The 17,989-nt window shown below is 37.8% G+C and overlaps 1 protein-coding gene across 8 annotated transcripts in view; it reads right to left on the bottom strand.

The window, feature by feature from the left end:
* Window positions 1-17,989, bottom strand: part of GNG7 (G protein subunit gamma 7) — a 371,729-nt gene that overhangs the window by 98,834 nt on the left and 254,906 nt on the right. For 2 of the 8 annotated variants that reach the window (XM_072601445.1, XM_072601449.1), the window contains one exon: window positions 1,730-1,823. The exons of the other annotated variants lie outside the window; for them this stretch is intronic. The gene's annotated coding sequence lies outside the window, so the exon portion shown is untranslated. The remainder of the gene's footprint in view (window positions 1-1,729; window positions 1,824-17,989) is intronic. 8 annotated transcript variants of the gene reach the window in all.

The following is a 17,989-nucleotide window of genomic DNA, read 5'->3' as shown; positions in this document are numbered from 1 at the left end:
TCTCTGAATTCTATGTTCTAAGTTCACTTCTAGTCCTCAGATCCTATGATTCTATGTTTCCACTAGTCAATGGATGGGGAAGAAATAAATATCTGCATACAAAGTAGAATAGAAAAAAGAGACTGTATATGAAACTGGTTTTTGCCTTTAGTTGTATAAGCACTCTTTCCTGGTAAAATCTCAATAATCACTGTATTAGCTTAATGGCTTGGATGGCTTAACAATATTTCTGGGGCTTAATTGATCCTGGTGGAAACTTTACAAATAGGAGCTGGGCTCCTACTCTGCCAGAGTTGAAAATAAAGCATTCATCTTGGGAAAGCTTTTCAAATAAAATAGCTATTGTTTCATAACAATCTTCAGGTTAAGGGACGGAACGTGTGCTCCTTTTCAGGCCAGAACAACAGGCTGACATTGCTAGCCCAGTTCCAGAGATCCCGTGCATGACGCATACTCTGTGACTCAAGATCAGCGTCAACAGCATTGGAAAACACAGGGTTTGAGGGGCGGGGTGATAAAGACATACAGGCCAAAAGGTGCTCAGGGGGAGCAAACATGCAGAGATGTTTCAGTAGCAATCACACTGTTCCTTCCCTCTCCACCCCTACACTCCCCAAAAGTATTTCTTGAAACTGTGTATGCATTTGAACAGATCCAGGGGATACCAAACTTGGGACAGTAATGGAACTCAACCTGAAATGCATCAGAAAGAGCCAGAAGAGATTTTTTTTTGCCCTTTGTGTAAAATGTTAGTCTCTCCAATTCTACTAGAACCCAGGGAAAAGGCTTTCTTTTTCCAAAAGCTGATACAAAAGCTAGCTGGTAAGTGGGGCTAAAGTTTGCAGTAGAACCCCGCCCCCCCCCCCCAAAAAAAACCAAAACCTAGAAAATTCAGAGCTAGACAGAATGCTTTCAGTTTGAAGTTTAGGAAAATGAGGCCCAGAGAGAGAGGACTCACCCAAGGTCACAAAAGTGTTAGTCAGGAGTTGAACACAGTCCTCTAACAACACATCCAATATTCCCTCTATTATCATGCTGCCGTTTAAGGGAAGAATAATAGCTAGAACCCAGGGAAGAGTGCTTACACAACTAAAAGGCAAAAACCAGTTTCATGTACAATCTCTTTTTTCTGTTCTACTTTGTATACAGATATGCACACTTTAATTTGATATCTGTTAAGATTAGAATAAAAAAAAAACTTCACCAGAAAAAGTGAGGTGGAAGTGGGAAAGAGATGGTACATGCATATTAGGAACTGGTCACAGCAGCAGGGTAGTCTCCTAGAATAGGATTGGACTTGGAAGGCAGAGGATGGGTTTGAGCTCTACCTCCAACTTGGAGAAAGTTACTTTCCCTTCTCTAAGTAATTTCCCCCTCCTCCATCTAAATATTTGGAATGCTGTTAAAACCAAATGTGATAGTGCATATAAATCATTCTATAACCATGAAGTGCTTGCAGAAATACGAAAAACTATTATTGGGACCATGGAACTGGCAATGTGGTAAGTCAGGCGATACTCACCCATCCCCTAGAAACAAAACCAAACTACACAGAAAAACTCTCCATCACAGACTTGTTAGGACGCTTAAAATTCCACCTAAAAAAAGGGTAATAACTCATCTGCAATTAATACTTAGTGTGAAGCATTTTCTTCAAAAGCTCAAATTGGATCTCGTTAATTAGAGAGTTTCTTCCAACAATGTAGTTGGCAACCTATATGTTGCTTACCTTGTACAAACAACTCCTGTCCAAGACTTTTGTCAGTCACCAGAAGGCAGGGGAGGAGTTCACCCAACAGGCTGAAGGTTTTCTTTGCTTTCTCCTGGAATGGAGAGGGAGCCAGGGAAACATTTTGGCTGATCATTCTTGTTAACATGACCTTCCCTTCTTTTCTTCACATCGTATAATTCCTTGATGAAGCATTTCATAAGATTCTTTTCAAATTGCTACTCCATGCCAAAGGGAAAACAGTAAGTAAGTTCTGGGAGTTCGTGGAGGATAGACTTAGAATTGGTTGGGCCCTCAGAGAACATCTAGTTCAGCCCTCTCATGTCACAGATTGGGAAAGTGAGGCCCAGGCAGGTGAAGTTACGTGCCTATCTTATGGAGCCAGGCAGTAAGTGGCAAGAAGGACCCTGATCCTGATTTTAGATGCAGTAATCTTCCTACTATGCTATGCTGCACATTGAGGAAAATTCATCTGGGAAGTCCAGAGCAGCACTGTGGAAGAAGCACTGCATGCCAGAGGAGCAGTGCTGAAAATGTCTGGGAGACAATCCTCAACATAAGTGTTTTGCCTTGAACTTACAGACAAAAATAATCATAATCCACTTTTCTATAGTGTTTTACAGTTTTACAAAGCACTTTCCTTACAATGGTCCTAGGAGGTTAGGAGTGCAATAATTATTACTTCTCATTTTATAGATAAGAAAACTGAGGCTAAGAGAACAGAAGAGATTTCTACTCTCAGGGTCACATGAAGCTGAGACTCAAACCCAAATCTTCTGACTCTCAGTCTTATGCCTATTTCACTATGCCACACTGCTACTAAGTAATCAGAGCTATGACTTGAAGAATGCTACAGTCCATAAAGGCCCTGCATACAGGAGTAGTTTCTGTGGTCTTCATGGACTTGGTAATGGAATAGGAGTTCCTAGAAGTTTTTGCACAGAAAGTAAAATGAACAGGGTAGTACATTAGGAAGACTACTCTGGCAGTTATATAAAGGATGGAGTAGAAAGGGAATTGATGGGGTGAGAGGCAATTAACCCAAGAGTCTGGGTTAGAAGACCTACCTAAATTAGGGTGGCCACAGTAGGAGGGGAGAGGAGGAACCATCCAAAGCTATTCTGAACTCAGAAATGACAGGATTTGGCAGGTGATTTCATTCTTACACTACTCTATGAGGTAGGTAGCACCACCTATCCCCCTTTACAGACAAGAAAACTGAAACTCAGAACAATTTCCTCAGAATACAGGAACCACAGCACAGTAATACAGCTCTTTGTACTCCTATTATGAAGAAGCTGTATTGGAGAAATGAGGAAGAGAAAAGGGACCAAGCCCTGCTGGTCAGGAAAACAATACCAGGGACTTCAATACTAACTCCTGTAGCCTGACAGAAGGTGAATGATGTCATGGACTGTCAGGAGCTTGTCACCACCTTTTATCCAAAAGTCTGAAGCTTGAGGGAAGTAATCCCACCAGCACATGAGCATGAGGCAGGGAGACAGATTCTGCATGCTTCCTACACCTGTGCTCCAGTTGAAGACTCATCAGAGCTTACTGAAAACATCAACAAAGAAAGGAGGTCACATGTCCTTGTAGCTTCTGCTCAGCTAACAGAAGACATGATGACACAGGCTTTCTGGTTCACCATGAACTTGTACTCTATTTAGTTTCACTTATGCTGGGTTAACACGACACTGTTTTTCCTGAAGTCAAACTGAAATGTTTTTATTTACAAAAGGGAAATTCAAGTTTTTGTGTGGACTTGGGTTATTTAGATTCAGCTCACTCCAGTTTAAACTGAAAATTCTACTCAGCAATGCCACAAAGTACACAGCACATTCAGCAGTATCCTGTAGAAGAAAGAATCCTGGTCTCTGGGAATCAGAAGAACTGAGACTTAAATCTAGCAATTATTCCCTGTGGGATTGTGAGGAAGTGACTTTACTTCATTGGAACTCAGTTTGAGAGGGGATGGGATTATATGTAAATATATAAGGCCCTTTCCTGCTTTGACAGTCTGTTTTTTAAGGGCTTCTCAACTCTGATCATCAATGTTCTAAGGTCCCTCTCTTGTCAAGACCTTTTTGGATCCTGACTGCCATTCATTATGTTAATTTCTCTTCTAGCTTTGTATCATCTGCAAATTTGATAAGTAATGGTAACTACAACTTTGGACAATTTATTATTAAAAAATTTGAATAGCACTAGATCAAGGAGATATTTCTGGAGCATTTAACTAGAGATGTCCCTCCAAAGTGACCTCTCCCTATCAATATCTACTCTTTGGGTCTGGTAATTCAACCAGCCCCAAACCCACCTAATTGTGGCAGCATACAATCCACACATCACTATCTTTACCATAAGAATAAAATGAGAGATTTGGTCAAACATTTTGACAAAATCTACATATGCTAGATTTACAGCATTCCTTTGATCTACCAGTACAATTATACTCTGAAAAAAAGAAAATGGGATTAATCTGGCATAACCTGTGCAAGGCTCTAAGTGATCCTTGCCCTGCCCGATGCTCACATTGTTTTTAGTAAAATATTCTAGTGCAGTGCTATTAAACTCAAATAGAAACTGGGGCTGCTAACATACAGGCCACATATTAACTTAAAAAAAACCCCATAAACTAATATTATCTATGTTTTACTGTATTTTCATTTGTTTTGTTAAAAATTTCCCAATTACATTTCAATCTGGTTCAGGCTGTACTTGGGAGTGTTGTGGGTCACGTGTGACACTTCTGTTCTAGGCAGAATGGATAACTGAATGTTGTCTCCTTAAAAGAGAAACATATGCACCAAATAAAACAAAAAAACTACAACTAAAAGTATGAGAAAGGAAAGAAATCTTCACAGGATGACAGAAAGACAGAAAATAAACAAGCAAAAAAAAGTTTCAATGGAATGAATACCTAGGTGGTGCAGTGGATAAAAAGCTGGACCTGAAGTCAGGAGTATCTGAGTTCAAATCTAGCCTCAGACTCTTACTAGTTGTGTGACCCTCAGCCAAGTCACTTTACCTCTGCCTACAGTTCTTCAACTGTAAAGAGGGGAGAATAACAGCACCTACCTTCCAGGGTTGTGAGAACCAAATGAGATAATAGTTGTAAAATAAATACTAAGTAGGCACTTAAAAATGCTTTTCCTTCCTTCCTATGAAAGAGCAACAACAAAAAAATCTCCAAAAGGAAGGAATAATTATATTACCTTACTGGAAGGGTCATTCAGTCAGTCAATAGGCATTTATAGTCTACTATGTGCTAGACACTGTACTAAGTGCGAAAGGGATACAAAAGAAAGGCAAAATGCAGCCCTTGCTCTCAGGGAGCTCCCAGTCTAACGGGGGAGAACACAGGCAAACAACTATGTACCAACAAGTTATATACAGGATAAATAGGAAATAAAAAAGGAAAGAAACTAGAATTAGGAGGGACTAGTCATTTAGAACCTCAACAAGAGATACAAAGGAAGATCTGGCATCTGTAAGAATATAAGAGCGGTGAAGGAAAATGACAAAAACAGAAGAATTGACAGTGAAGAAAAGAGAGTGGAAAATCTTAATAAAATATCAAACTCTTTGAGGAATGGACTGGTTCATTTAGTACACAAGCTATTCAAGATTGAAAGAAAAATTAATAGGGCAAAAGAAAAAGCATCCCTAATGGAAGAAGACTCTAGATAGCTATAAACCAAAGAAAGAGAGGTAGAGGATATGAATTAGTAAGATGATCCAAGAATTACTTATTTCCCAGAAAAAAATATGAAGAAACAAAAGGTCAGAACATAATATTCTGGTTAAGTCATTCTAAGAGATTGCCCAGAAATACCAGAAAGAGAGGGTAGAGTGCAACATCTATAAGATGCAACAAAAATGATCCCTAATTTTAATTGACTGAGAAATGTAGTTAACAAGTTATAAAATTTAAATGGCAAAGAAGAAATTTTGCAAGTAATCAGGAGACACTAAATTACTTAACAAAGAGCACTAATTTGAAAAACTTGGTATTATTCTACAAAAATGAAATATGAAGTTTAAATGTGATTTTCAGCATAAAAAGAAGGAAATTGACTGGTACAGCAAAATAGCTTAAACTCCAAAGCTGAGAATACCCTTTAATGAAAAAAAGACAACTCTTCAATGGTATCAGAGACTTTAATTTTTTTCTTTCTGAAGAAATCAGTGCATCTGCTATGCAAATCTATCAAGCAGTAGAAATTTAATAAGGTAAATAAGACTTGAAAATAAGTAATTAGTAAATGAGTCCTTACAGTTTGAAAGAAAGTGATGGTCTTTGAGGGTTAAAAGCTAACCTTTATATCTTGTATGAAGGTTCAGTGAAAGAAAAAGGCTTGAAGAGGCAAGAATCTGGTTGAAAAGGAGACCACAGAAATAGATCTCTATGCTTGGAATTTACTTTATCTTTATCTCTCCTTCTTGGAAACCTCAGCTCCCATAAAAGCTCAGCTTCAGGGTTCTCTACTAACAATAGCCTTTTTTGGTTCCCCTAAGTGTCAGTGTTCTCTTCAACATCAAATTGTCTTGTATTTACTTACTATGTGCCACGCACTGTGCTAAGTGCTTCATAAATATTATTGAACTTGATTGATATTTGAAATGGGAGTGATATGAATTATTACATTTTAAAAATTAGGTGCCATAAATAGTCAATCAAAGATATGAGATTGTAGTGTGACTTACAAACCATACTATTCCTTGGAATGGGTGAGGAAGGTTAAAAAAAACCCAACCAAACAATTACATCAATAAAAGTAGAATTCCAGGATTTGACTAGTGATATGTATCTGTATGTGAGTATAGTGATTAAAATTAGATTGCTATAAGCAAGATAGATTATATCTGTGCTAATTTTTAAAAAGTAATATGAGAATATGATAAGGAGAAAAACCAAACTTAACAATTATAATCTTGAATGTTAATGGTTTATATTTACCCACAAAATAGAAATTATGAAATGGATTAGTAAACAAAACCCAATAGTTTGATGCTTATAAGAAATATATTAAAGTATAAGAACTCATACATGTTTGATGTAAAGGGACAGAATAAAATCCATTATGCTTCTAATGAATCCAATAATTTGAAGTTGCAATCATGATTTCAGATAAATAACAGCAAACATAGGTACCATCAAGAGAGATAAGGGACACTAAATTATGACTAAAGACAATGAAGTAACATCATATTATACGTATATATACATATACAAATGTGTGTGTGTTTATACATATACACTATAGGTCACAGCAACCATGTTTTTAATAGAAAAAGAAACTGAAATGGAAAATACCCAGATCAGGGATTCTTAACTTTTTTTTTGGAATAACAGATCCTATGAATCCTTTTCCTGAGTTTATGGATTCTTCTTCAAGATCACAAGAATTTATTAAGTGTTTACTATGTGCTGAGTACTGTGGTAATCATTGGGGATACAAAGGATGTCAAAAACAGTGTAAATAACTATGTATAAACAAGAAAAACACATGAGAACTAGGAGGTAATCTCCAAATCTGGTCCCAGTCTCTTAACAGCTGCATAACCCTATTTAATTAATTGTTATTTAATGTCAGTTCAAAGTCATTTAATTGCTATTTGCCCCATTGTATTCATCTGTAAAGCAGTGATAATAATAGCACCTACTTTCCATGGTTGTTTTGAGGAAAAAAAATGAGATATTATTTGTAAAGTACTTTCCCAGCCTTAAAAGCAATATAGAAATGCCATTAATATGACATGAGTTCATGTCATGTCATGTCATGGGCATGGGGGCCACGAGCTCTACTTTAAGAACTCCTGACCTAGATGATAACTTTTAAAATAATTATTTCACATTTCTTCATCAGTACTTCACAAATTCAATAGAATAATAGAGAATGAAATTACAGAATTAAATAGAATTTTAGAAAAACTGGATATTGGGACTGTGGTAACTTCTTAGAGTAATTACATCTTACTCATTCTTCCATGAAGCTTTTATAATTAAAAAAAAACAAAACCTCATCAACAATAGCAAACAAGTCATTCCCCAATTGATAAATGGTCAAAGGATATGAACAGGCAGTTTTTAGAGGAAGAAATTAAAGCTATCTATAGTCATGAAAAAATGTCTAAATCACTATTGATTAGAGAGATGCAAACCAAAACAACTCTGAGGTATCACATCACGCCTATCAGATAGGCTAACATGATAAAACAGGAAGATGATAAATGTTGGAGAAGATATGGGAGAGTTGGAACACTAATTCATTGTTGGTGGAGCTGTGAGTTGATCTAACCATTCTGGAGAACAATTTGGAACTATGCCCAAAGGGCTACCGAAATGTGCATACCCTTTGACCCAACAATATCACTTCTAGGACTGTATCCCAAATAGATCATAAAAATGGGAAAGGATTCCACATGTACAAAAATATTTATAGCAGTACTCTTTGTGGTGGTCAAGAACTGGAAATCAAAGGGATGCCCATCAATTGGGGAATGGCTGAACAAGTTGTGGTATATGAATATAATGGAATACTATTGTGCTGTAAGAAATGATGAACAGGAAGACTTCAGAGAGACCTGGAAAGACTTATATGAACTGATGCTGAGCAAAAGGAGCAGAATCAGAACTTTGTATACAGCAACAACCTCATTGTGTGAGGAATTTTTCTGGTACACTTAGCCCTTCACAGCAATGCAAGGACCTAAAAAATTCCCAATGGATTCTTGAGGCAAAATGCTTTCCATATCCAGAGAAAGAACTATGAAATTGGATAGCAGAATGAAGCAGACAATTTTTTCTTGTATTATTTTTTTTTATGGTTTCCATAAATTTTAATTCTTCTATGCAACATGACTAAGGTGAAAATGTATTTAATAAGAATGTGTGTGTAGAACTTATATAAGACTGCATGCCATCTCAGGGAGAGAGGGGGACAAAATCTAAGATACATGGAAGTGTTTGGAGAAAACTGAAAACAAATAAATTAATTAAAAAAACAAACAGAAACAGAAAACAAACACATCTTTTACATATCATTGTACAACAAAAATTATAATGAAGCAAAAGATCAACTTAAATAGAATCTATAAAAATTCTAAATAATAACAGCATGAAAAGATGAAATCATGGAAATAATAAAAATATATATTAAAGAAAATTATAATCATGGAAGAACATATCAAACTTTATGGGATAAAGATAATTCAGTGCTTAGAAAAATTTATTTCCCTAAATGTATTGACAAAAGAGAAAAAGAAAGGAATGCTTTATTGAGCATGCAATAAATTAAAAATCAATAGATCTTGAAAATTAAAAGCAAGATAAATAGAAGTTATAATTTTTTAAAATGGAATAAAACAAAAAAGTTTTAAAAAGGCTAATAATACTGATTAAACATAGGTTTACTTGAATTAAAATAAAGAGGGAAAACAAAATCAACAAAATGATAAAAAATAACGAATGGAAAGATAATAAAGAAAATTATCAGAAATTGCTATAGTGAATTATATGACAACAAAATGGAAAACTTAAAATAAATGAATATGTAAAACATGATTAAATGCTCAAAATATAGCAAACCAGTAGAGATATAACGTAAATAATACAACCCCAGAAAGAAAAATTAAGCAAGTTATACATCAACTCCTACATAGAAAAAAATCCAGAACCATCTGCATTTCAAAATGATTAATACTTTGACAGAATTTGTATTAAAGTAAACACTATGCTATATACAGTGTTTTCAAAAAATCAAGAAAGAAGGCACTTTACCAAACTCTTTCTATAAGACAGTCTCTAACCTCAATCAGTTAAGTCAATCATCAATTATCGTTTATTAAGCACCTATTTTGTGCCAGGTATTGTGCTAAGCACCGTGGATACAAAGAAAGGCAAAAGACAGTATCCACTCTCAAGGAGTTCATAATCTAATGGGGTAGGGAGAGAGAAGAGGAGAAATACATATAAATAACATATAAGAATATGCAACATATAGTATAAATTAGAGAGAATAAGCAGAGGAAAGGAACTACGATTAAAGGAAATCAGGAAAGGCTTCTTGTAGAGGTGGAATTTTAGCTGGTACTTGAAGGAAGCCAGGAGATGGAGATGAGAAGAGAGGCATGGGGGACAGCCAATGAAAATGCCAATGTCTTGTTTGAAGAACAGCAAGGAAGTCGGTATTAGTAGATGGTAGAGTACACGAAGAATAGGGGCATATACAAAGACTAGAAAGAGGAAGGGGGGAGGAGGTTATGAAGGACTTTGAGTACCCAAGGAGTTTAGATTTGATTCTGAAGTTTACTAACTGACATGGTCAGACCAGCACTATGAAGAAGATGACTTCGGCACCTGAGGAGAAGACAGACTAGAACAGAGATGTGTGCCAGGGTACTTAATCAGCAGGCTATTGCAGTAGTGCAGACAGAACTATTTTAAAATGATGGAAGAGTAAAGCACAGAAAGAGAATTAGAGATAGTAAAAACATTAACTGCACTGAAACAAAAATATTAAACAAAATATTGGCAAAGAGATTACAGAAATACACCTAAAATTTATTTTATTATAAAAAACACTGAATGAAGTTAAAGTTAAGAAACTAAAGCAATATATGGGAAGACTCATGAAGGGATTCAGAATTAGAAAAACAGAACCAAAAGAATAATACACAGGGACTACACCTACATAAATGAAAATAACTTTAAATTGTAACAGAACTCAGATAAAAAACAATAGTCTACAACTTATTAATGTACACACTCTTTCTTAAAACAAACTATGCAAGCTACTGAAAGATAAAGCTGCTTTATGCTATTTTAAGTATTTTGGGGATTACAAATTATGGCAGACTGAATTATGAATATGGAGATTTTCATAATGTGTGGAAATAAAATTTATCAATGATATATTTACATATACATATATTCTAAAACATTGATAGGAACAAAGGTCAAAACCACCAGCCTACATTTAAAATGAGTCTTCTTTGTCACAACAGCCCCTACGTTAGTTGGCCCCCGTATGGGACAGGACATGGAAGGAACACTGGAAGGCTTGAGTGAAGCACCACATTCCATTTTCACAAAATCAACCAGTAACCCAAGTGACTATGGAAAAGACTTGGAGGCAATTTGAGTTAATCTCTCCTACAGGTGGGCTGGCCTAAGAATCCAGTTGTGGACTCTTTGGCAAGGAATAAAGATAGTTTTTAGATTTTGGTGGGGGGCTACTGAGACAAATCCTAAGGAATTTCCTTGACATCTTTTAATCTCCTTGACAGAACTTTCGTCTACTTTACTTTCCTGAAAGTTGCTTTTTTTCTTTTTTTAAACCACCTTTCAGACTTCTTTACCTTGGGATGTCTGAATGTTTTTACTAAAGGAATTGTTTATCTGAACCCCCAGGCTCTCAGTGACCTATTGTACTAGATGTGGAAACAGGACTGACCAGGACTTCAACTTAAAGGCCAATGTCCTCTTAAATACCCTCGATTTCTAGTTCATCAGCTTCTTCAACTCCTATGATTTGGATGTGATTCACTTCACCTCAGTATGGTCATACACTTGATCTCATTATCAACTATAAATGACAATTCTACACTCACAATTGTGAAATTCCTATGACAATGTCCTGCATGTTCCGTTCCCCTGTGCCTGCCCCCCCCTCCCCCCCTCCAATCTCGGTCCTCAGCACAGCCTCTGGTTTGTTGGTCTCACCATGCTTTCCCAAGCCCGTTACCCTTCTTCTGGCCTTGCTTCAAAATTGTGACCCTTTAGTTAACCAGTTCAACTCTCTTTGGATCCCTGAATCCCTTGCCTCATTATCATGTTCTTGCTCCTGCCTTTCCAAATCAGAATCGAGATTATTTCTGGCATCTGCTTTCTCTACTCCTGCTTGGGTGCTGGATCCACTACAAAATTACGTTATTCAACACTAACTAAGCTCTCATTGCTCCATGGAAGTTCTTATGTTATCCTCATTTTCTATCAACTCTCCACAGCAGCTGTTTACCTTCTCTTCCCTCCTTGGACCACCTCACCAGTGGTGTCAAATTCAAACAGAAATTGCAGGCTGCATATTGACATAGTAAACCACAAATTAACATTATCTATGTTGTATTTTTATTTTTAAAAACATTTTCCTTGCATCTTAATCTGGATCAGTTTCTCCAAAGTTTTTTGTGCTTCTTGGGAGTTCAACATCTCTTATTTACACCCACCTCCCCTTTTCCTCTCACCAGAGAACCTCACTTCATATATGCATGAAAAAAATTGCAGCTATCTGTTCCAAGCTCCCTCTTCTTCCCAATTCAAGTCACTTTAACATCACATCCTATTGTCTCCTTCTTTGGGCCAGTCTTGGGGTAAGAGGTGGTCCTTTTCCTTGTCAAAGCTAACTCCTCTGTTTATCTGTTTATCTCTACCTGTCTATTCCAGGAGCTTAGCCCTTTAATCCTCCTTTCCCTCTCCTCAATTTTCCTTTTCCCCCTAAAAGGTTCTTTTTCTATTATAAACTAGACAAACATCAACAAAAGATTTCCATGTAAACATACAGAGGAAGAAGACTATATCAAACTGTGAATCTCTATGACATATTACTTGCATTAAAAAAAGGATATGTTAAAATTAACAGTAGTAGCAACACTGCTTTGCTTGTCTTCACTGTAAACTTCCTTTTTTTCTCTCTTCTGGGTAGGTTTTAAATGCTTCATTGACCATCATTTTTTTTTGCATCTCTATCACTACCCTTTTTTCTCACCTAGCAACCTTCTCTCCCATTCCCAAATGAAAGCCCTGCATCTGGAATAGTAAATAATTAGAGTTCTTAAGTCTTTCAAAGTTTGTGGGGTTTTTTTACAATAATGTCGTCACTGTATAAATTACCCTGGTTCTGCTAACTTTACTCAGCATCAGCTCACACAAATCTTTCCAGGTTTCTCTGGATCCTTCCCGTCATTTAGGGTACAATTCTACTCCACTCCATTCATACGCCATCATTTGTCCTCCCCCTAATTTTCAAACTCTCCTGTGCCACTAGTTCCTTTCCTGCTGCCTGTAAATGTGCTCAGAGCTTCCTAATCCTTATAAACTCTTCGCTTCACCCTATTCTTTCTCTCAAGTTATCATCCTACATTTCTCCTCCTTTCCCCAGACAACTCCTAGAAAAAATGTCTACACTTGATTGTCTCCATCTCCTTCATAATACCTAACTTCTTAACCCTTTGAATCTGATCTCAGTCCCCATGACTTAACTGAAAATGCTTTCTCCAAGGTTGGCAATGTAGTCTTCATTGCCATTCTACATCATTCTTGGTTTCTCTGTAACATTTTGCATTATTAACCACTCCCTCCTTCTGGATATTCTCTCTTGCCTGGGTTTTTATGATACTGTTCTGTTTCGGTTTTATTCCTACCCATCTGATCAATCCTCTTCAGTCTCCTTGGCTCTCTAACCTCTGCAGTCCCTTAGTTTCCTCCTGCGTAAAAAGGGTAGGTTGGACTCCAAGACCTTAACAGTCCCTTCCAACTCTAAATCTGTGATTCTGTGATCCCTATTGATACACCAGGGCTCTGTCCTGACCCTTTCTTCTGTTTTATCTGTAAAGCTCCTCAGTGATCATCAGCTCTTTCACATCCAGCTATCATCTCTATGCAGATTACTCATCAATATCTACAACTGGCTCTCATCCTCCTGAGTGCCAGTCCTGAATTTCCAAACACGTGCATGGTTCATAGGCATTTCAAACTTAACATGTCATTATCTTTCCCTCTAAACCCACCTCTCTTCCTGACTTTCCTATTTCTATAACAGGCAGTCTCAACTTTTCACTCTCATTTCTCCTCATACACAGTAAGTTTTCAAGTCTTGTCAATTTTACATCCTCAATTGGAAAAGCTAGGTGGTGCAGTGGATAAAGCACCAGCGTAGGAGTCAGGAGGACCTGAGTTCAAATCTCACCTCAGACACTTGACACTCACTAGCTGTGTGACCTTGGGCAAGTCACTTAACCCCAATTGCCTGGGTCATTTCTAGTCATCCTGATGAATATCTGGTCACTGGATTCAGATGGCTCTGGAGAAGTGAGGCTGATGACCCGCACAGCCCTCTCTCACTCAGAACAAAGTCAAGTGCAAGTCATGTCATTATTTCTCTGATGGCATGGTCTTCTTCGGCAATGAAGGACAAACACACACAACCTCAATACTTCTCATATCCATCCCTTCACTCCACTCCCACCATAACTACCCTAGTTTAGATACTTATCACCTTTTGAGTGGATTATTGCAATGGCATCCTTGTTGGTCTCCCTAATTCTAAGCCTTTCCCCTCTCTATGCCACCTTTCATAGAGCTGTTAAAGTGATATTTTCAAAGCATAGGTCTGACTCCATCACTCCCTGATGAGATGCTTTACTATCCCCCACGCTGACACACACATACATATTCTATGAAAAGAAAATCACCTTTATTTGGCATTTAAAACCCTTTAAAACATCCAACCTATCTTTCCAGTTTAAAACTGGCCTAATCAATGCTTCTTGTGCAGAACATTCCTCCTCTCTGCCTACTTTTGCATGGACTGTCTTTTATGCCTGGAACACTCTCCCAACTCACCTTTGCTTCTCAGAAGTCCTAGCTCATTTCAAGCCTCAGCTTATTGACTGTATATTTATATACTTCTCTGTCTCTGTTTCTTCCCCATCTCTCCATCTCTCCATTTCATAGATATTTATCTCCTATCATCTCTTGCCTAGATTATTCCAAAAGTCACCTAATGGGTTATCCTACTTCAAGTGTCTCTTCCCTTCAATTCATATCATGTAACCTCCTTACTTAATAAATTCTAGTGACTCCTAATTTCTTCTAGGATTAAATATAAATTTCTCTGCTTGGCACTGAAAGCTCTTCAAAACCTGGGCCCAGCCTCATTATACATTCCTCCCATCCATGATCCTCTATAATACATCTAAATTGCCCTATTTGCTGTTGCTCACACAAAATACACCATTTCCTGCCTCCATGATTTTGCACTGTTGTCCCTCAGGACTGGAATGCTCTTTCTCCTTACTTCCACCTCTTAGAATCCATGCTTTTGTTCAAGGCTGAGCTCAAGGACCATGTTCTGTATGAGTCACTTTCTGGTTCCCTAGATACTGGTGCCTGTCCCTCCAAGGTCACTTCGTATCAGCTTTGTACATATCCACCTATGTAAACAGTGTCTCCCCTTTTAGAATGTAAGGTACTTGAAAACAGGGGCCATTTTGCTTTTGTTTATGTATCTACAATTCTAGCACAGGGCCTGGCACAAAGTAAGTGCCAGGGAACACTTGATTCATTGGCTGGTCAGTCATGTTGTGCCTCTCTCCCCACCTTCCCTGCCATAAGGGTAGGGATTGCTTTACTTTCATTTTTGTGTTCAAAGTACCTAGTATAAGGTGCTACAGAAATGCTTATTGGCTGAAGACTCTTCCTCCCTTTTTCAAAAAGGGGACCTCTGTCTCCTGTTCTGACATCTCTCCCTTTCTCTACAATCATAACAATATCCTCAACAGTGGCTCAGAAGTTAGATCTGCCCATTTTGTTAATTTCCTGGGATACGGTTCATCTCGGTCAGGTGATTAACTCATTGAGGGACAATGTAGTACAATCTTCTCATAAATCTTGACTTTGCTGTTATTTTGGGTCAATCTTTTCTAATCTGAAGATTGTTCTCAACAGAGAAAAGAGAAACAAGTGGAGCTATTCTACCTTTCCTCTACTGTCCATTATCATCATCGCATTCACCTTGAGCACAGGTTCTCTTCCTACGTTGATCTCCCTCTTGGCCTCAACAGTGCCTCAAAGCCTTTTTTGTTGTCCTTACACTTGTTCCCAAACTCAACTCATTCTGAGTTTTTGTACTGATACCATGATTACAAGGACCTGTTGGGCCCTTGCATTTTATATTTATCCTGTTACATAGCCTTGCTGCCATCATCAATAAATTTATTTTAAAAATCTAAGTTGATAATTTCCTGCACATCTACACTGGTCTGCTGAAGCAGTTGCCTCTTTGCTTCTGCAGAATTGCTTTTACTTCTTTAGATTTTCATTCCTGATAGCTTCATGTTTCTCTGGGCCAACTGCTCCTGTATAATTTTAGGCCACGAGTCTTGCCTATTTTTCCTCATTCTGACATTTTATTTCCTAAAGTTCTTTCTAGCTCAGACTTTTTATGACAATTTACATTTAAGGCAGGAAGGGCAGAAAGACTCCACTGCCCAGGCTGAGGCCTAATGTATGGGGCTGTGCTCTGTTGCTACAACTATATACAATTGGGGGGAGGTGAGTGGCTATCAATTATTTCACTTATGGCTATTGTAAGACAATTTGTGTAAGTGTGTAAAGACAAAAAAAGATAGTCTACAGCAATCCTGATTGGAGCGGTGGCCTTCTCTATCTTTCTCCCCATCCCCAAAACATATCGTTTCCATTTTCTGGGTCTTCTCAGTACTAAGAAATTTTCTGAGGGAAATTTTCATAAAACTCCCACATCCCTTTCACAATATGCTGGCTTTGCAAACAACTAGCTGGTCTTGGGATTTCAAAAACCCAAGCGGATTCTTGGGAATAAGTAACATTCTCAAAAGGTGGATTGATCAGTGCAAGTAAGGGCTTTTTCCAGTTGTGGATGAAATAATATTTGACTGAAATCAGAGACAACCTTCCAGAAGCAATTATAGAACCTATTGTAGAAATAGGTTTTGTTTCACAATTTTTTCTTCATAGGAATGAATATTGCTGGTTAACTGTGATTTGACAGGGTACATCTTGACATGTTTGTATTACGACACCTGAGAGAAAAGACTCACTTGCTCTAAACATTGTAGATGCTAGTCTTCCCTTACTGGATGTGATGAGAATTCAGATGGACAGTACAAACATTTTAATCAGATACTAGTACTAGTAGCCAAATGGGGAGCGGAAAACCTTGGCTTCTGCTGCCACTGACCAAACTGAATGATTTGATATGCCCTGAAAGACAAACCAGACTTTCTTACCTTAGGCTTCTGGTGACCTTTTCAGTGAACTCAGGGAATGCTTTCACCAGTCTATCTCTATTGAAAGTATGCTCCTTCAAGACATGGGTCCCAAGATTTAGAGCCAGAGGGATCGTTAGAGAATATAGTGGCTCTCATTTTATGTAAGAGGACCCTGAGCCCAAGAAAGTGAGGGAATATGCCTAAGGGCACACAGGAAGCCTGTGGTTGAAGTAAGACACAAAACTAATCTTACTCGAGCATTAGAGTTCTTTCCACTATAACATGTCCTGATATTCTTGGTTGAAAATGATCCCTCATCTGACCTCTCCAAACACTTCAGAATTCTCTTACACACTAATCATGTTGTAACATTTATTGATCTATATTCTTATCTCTCCTTCTAGTACAGATGTTCTACAAGGATATTCGTCTTTATTTCCCATAGTGGCTACTTTGTACATATAGTAGATATTCTGGAAATGCTTGCTGAATGAATCTAAGAATAAATTAATGAACTACTTAAAATTTCCCCTAAGCACATAATAAGCTGATTCATACCTGTGTTCTGAAAAGAAAGCAGAACAAATAAATTCTTTCCATGTTCACAGGCTCAGAGTCATAGAATCTCAGCAGAGATTCTGGAAGAGATCTCAGAGGATTGCTAGTTCAGCCTATACCTCACCATGAATTCTTCTGTAACTTGCCAAACGAGTAGTAATACAGCCTCTGCTTGAAGGTGGGAAAAAGGCACTGGTTTGGGAGCCAAAGAATCTAAATTCAAATATCTCTGACTCTCACTACTTGGGACTCTTTTCTTCTGCATCAACCACTTTCCCACCTGATCAAACCTCTACCCTGAGGCCTCCCTCTTCTTTGACGATCACCTTCCTGGGCCACTTCTCCTCCTCCCTGACAAACACCTTGGCCTGATGTGGGTACCTGTCCTCTCCCCTCACTGCTTTCCACATGCTTTTTTATATGTTGCCTTCTGTCAGAATGTAAGCTCCTTGAGGCTAAGGACTACCTTGTTTGCACAGTGTCTTATTTCTTATTTAGTAAACACTAAATGTTCTATCTATCTGCCTGTCTGCCTGCCTGCCTGTCTGTCTGTCTATCTATCTATCCATCTATCCATTTTGTGTGACCTTGGGCAAACTGATCATCTCCCTGTGCCTCAGTTTCCTCAACTGTAAAATAAGGGGGCTCCTGACATCTCTTCAACTC

The sequence above is a fragment of the Notamacropus eugenii genome, chromosome 4 (assembly GCF_028372415.1).
Source record: "Notamacropus eugenii isolate mMacEug1 chromosome 4, mMacEug1.pri_v2, whole genome shotgun sequence".
In the NCBI taxonomy this organism is placed as follows: domain Eukaryota; kingdom Metazoa; phylum Chordata; class Mammalia; order Diprotodontia; family Macropodidae; genus Notamacropus; species Notamacropus eugenii.
This window is presented reverse-complemented; position numbering and strand designations above follow the sequence as displayed.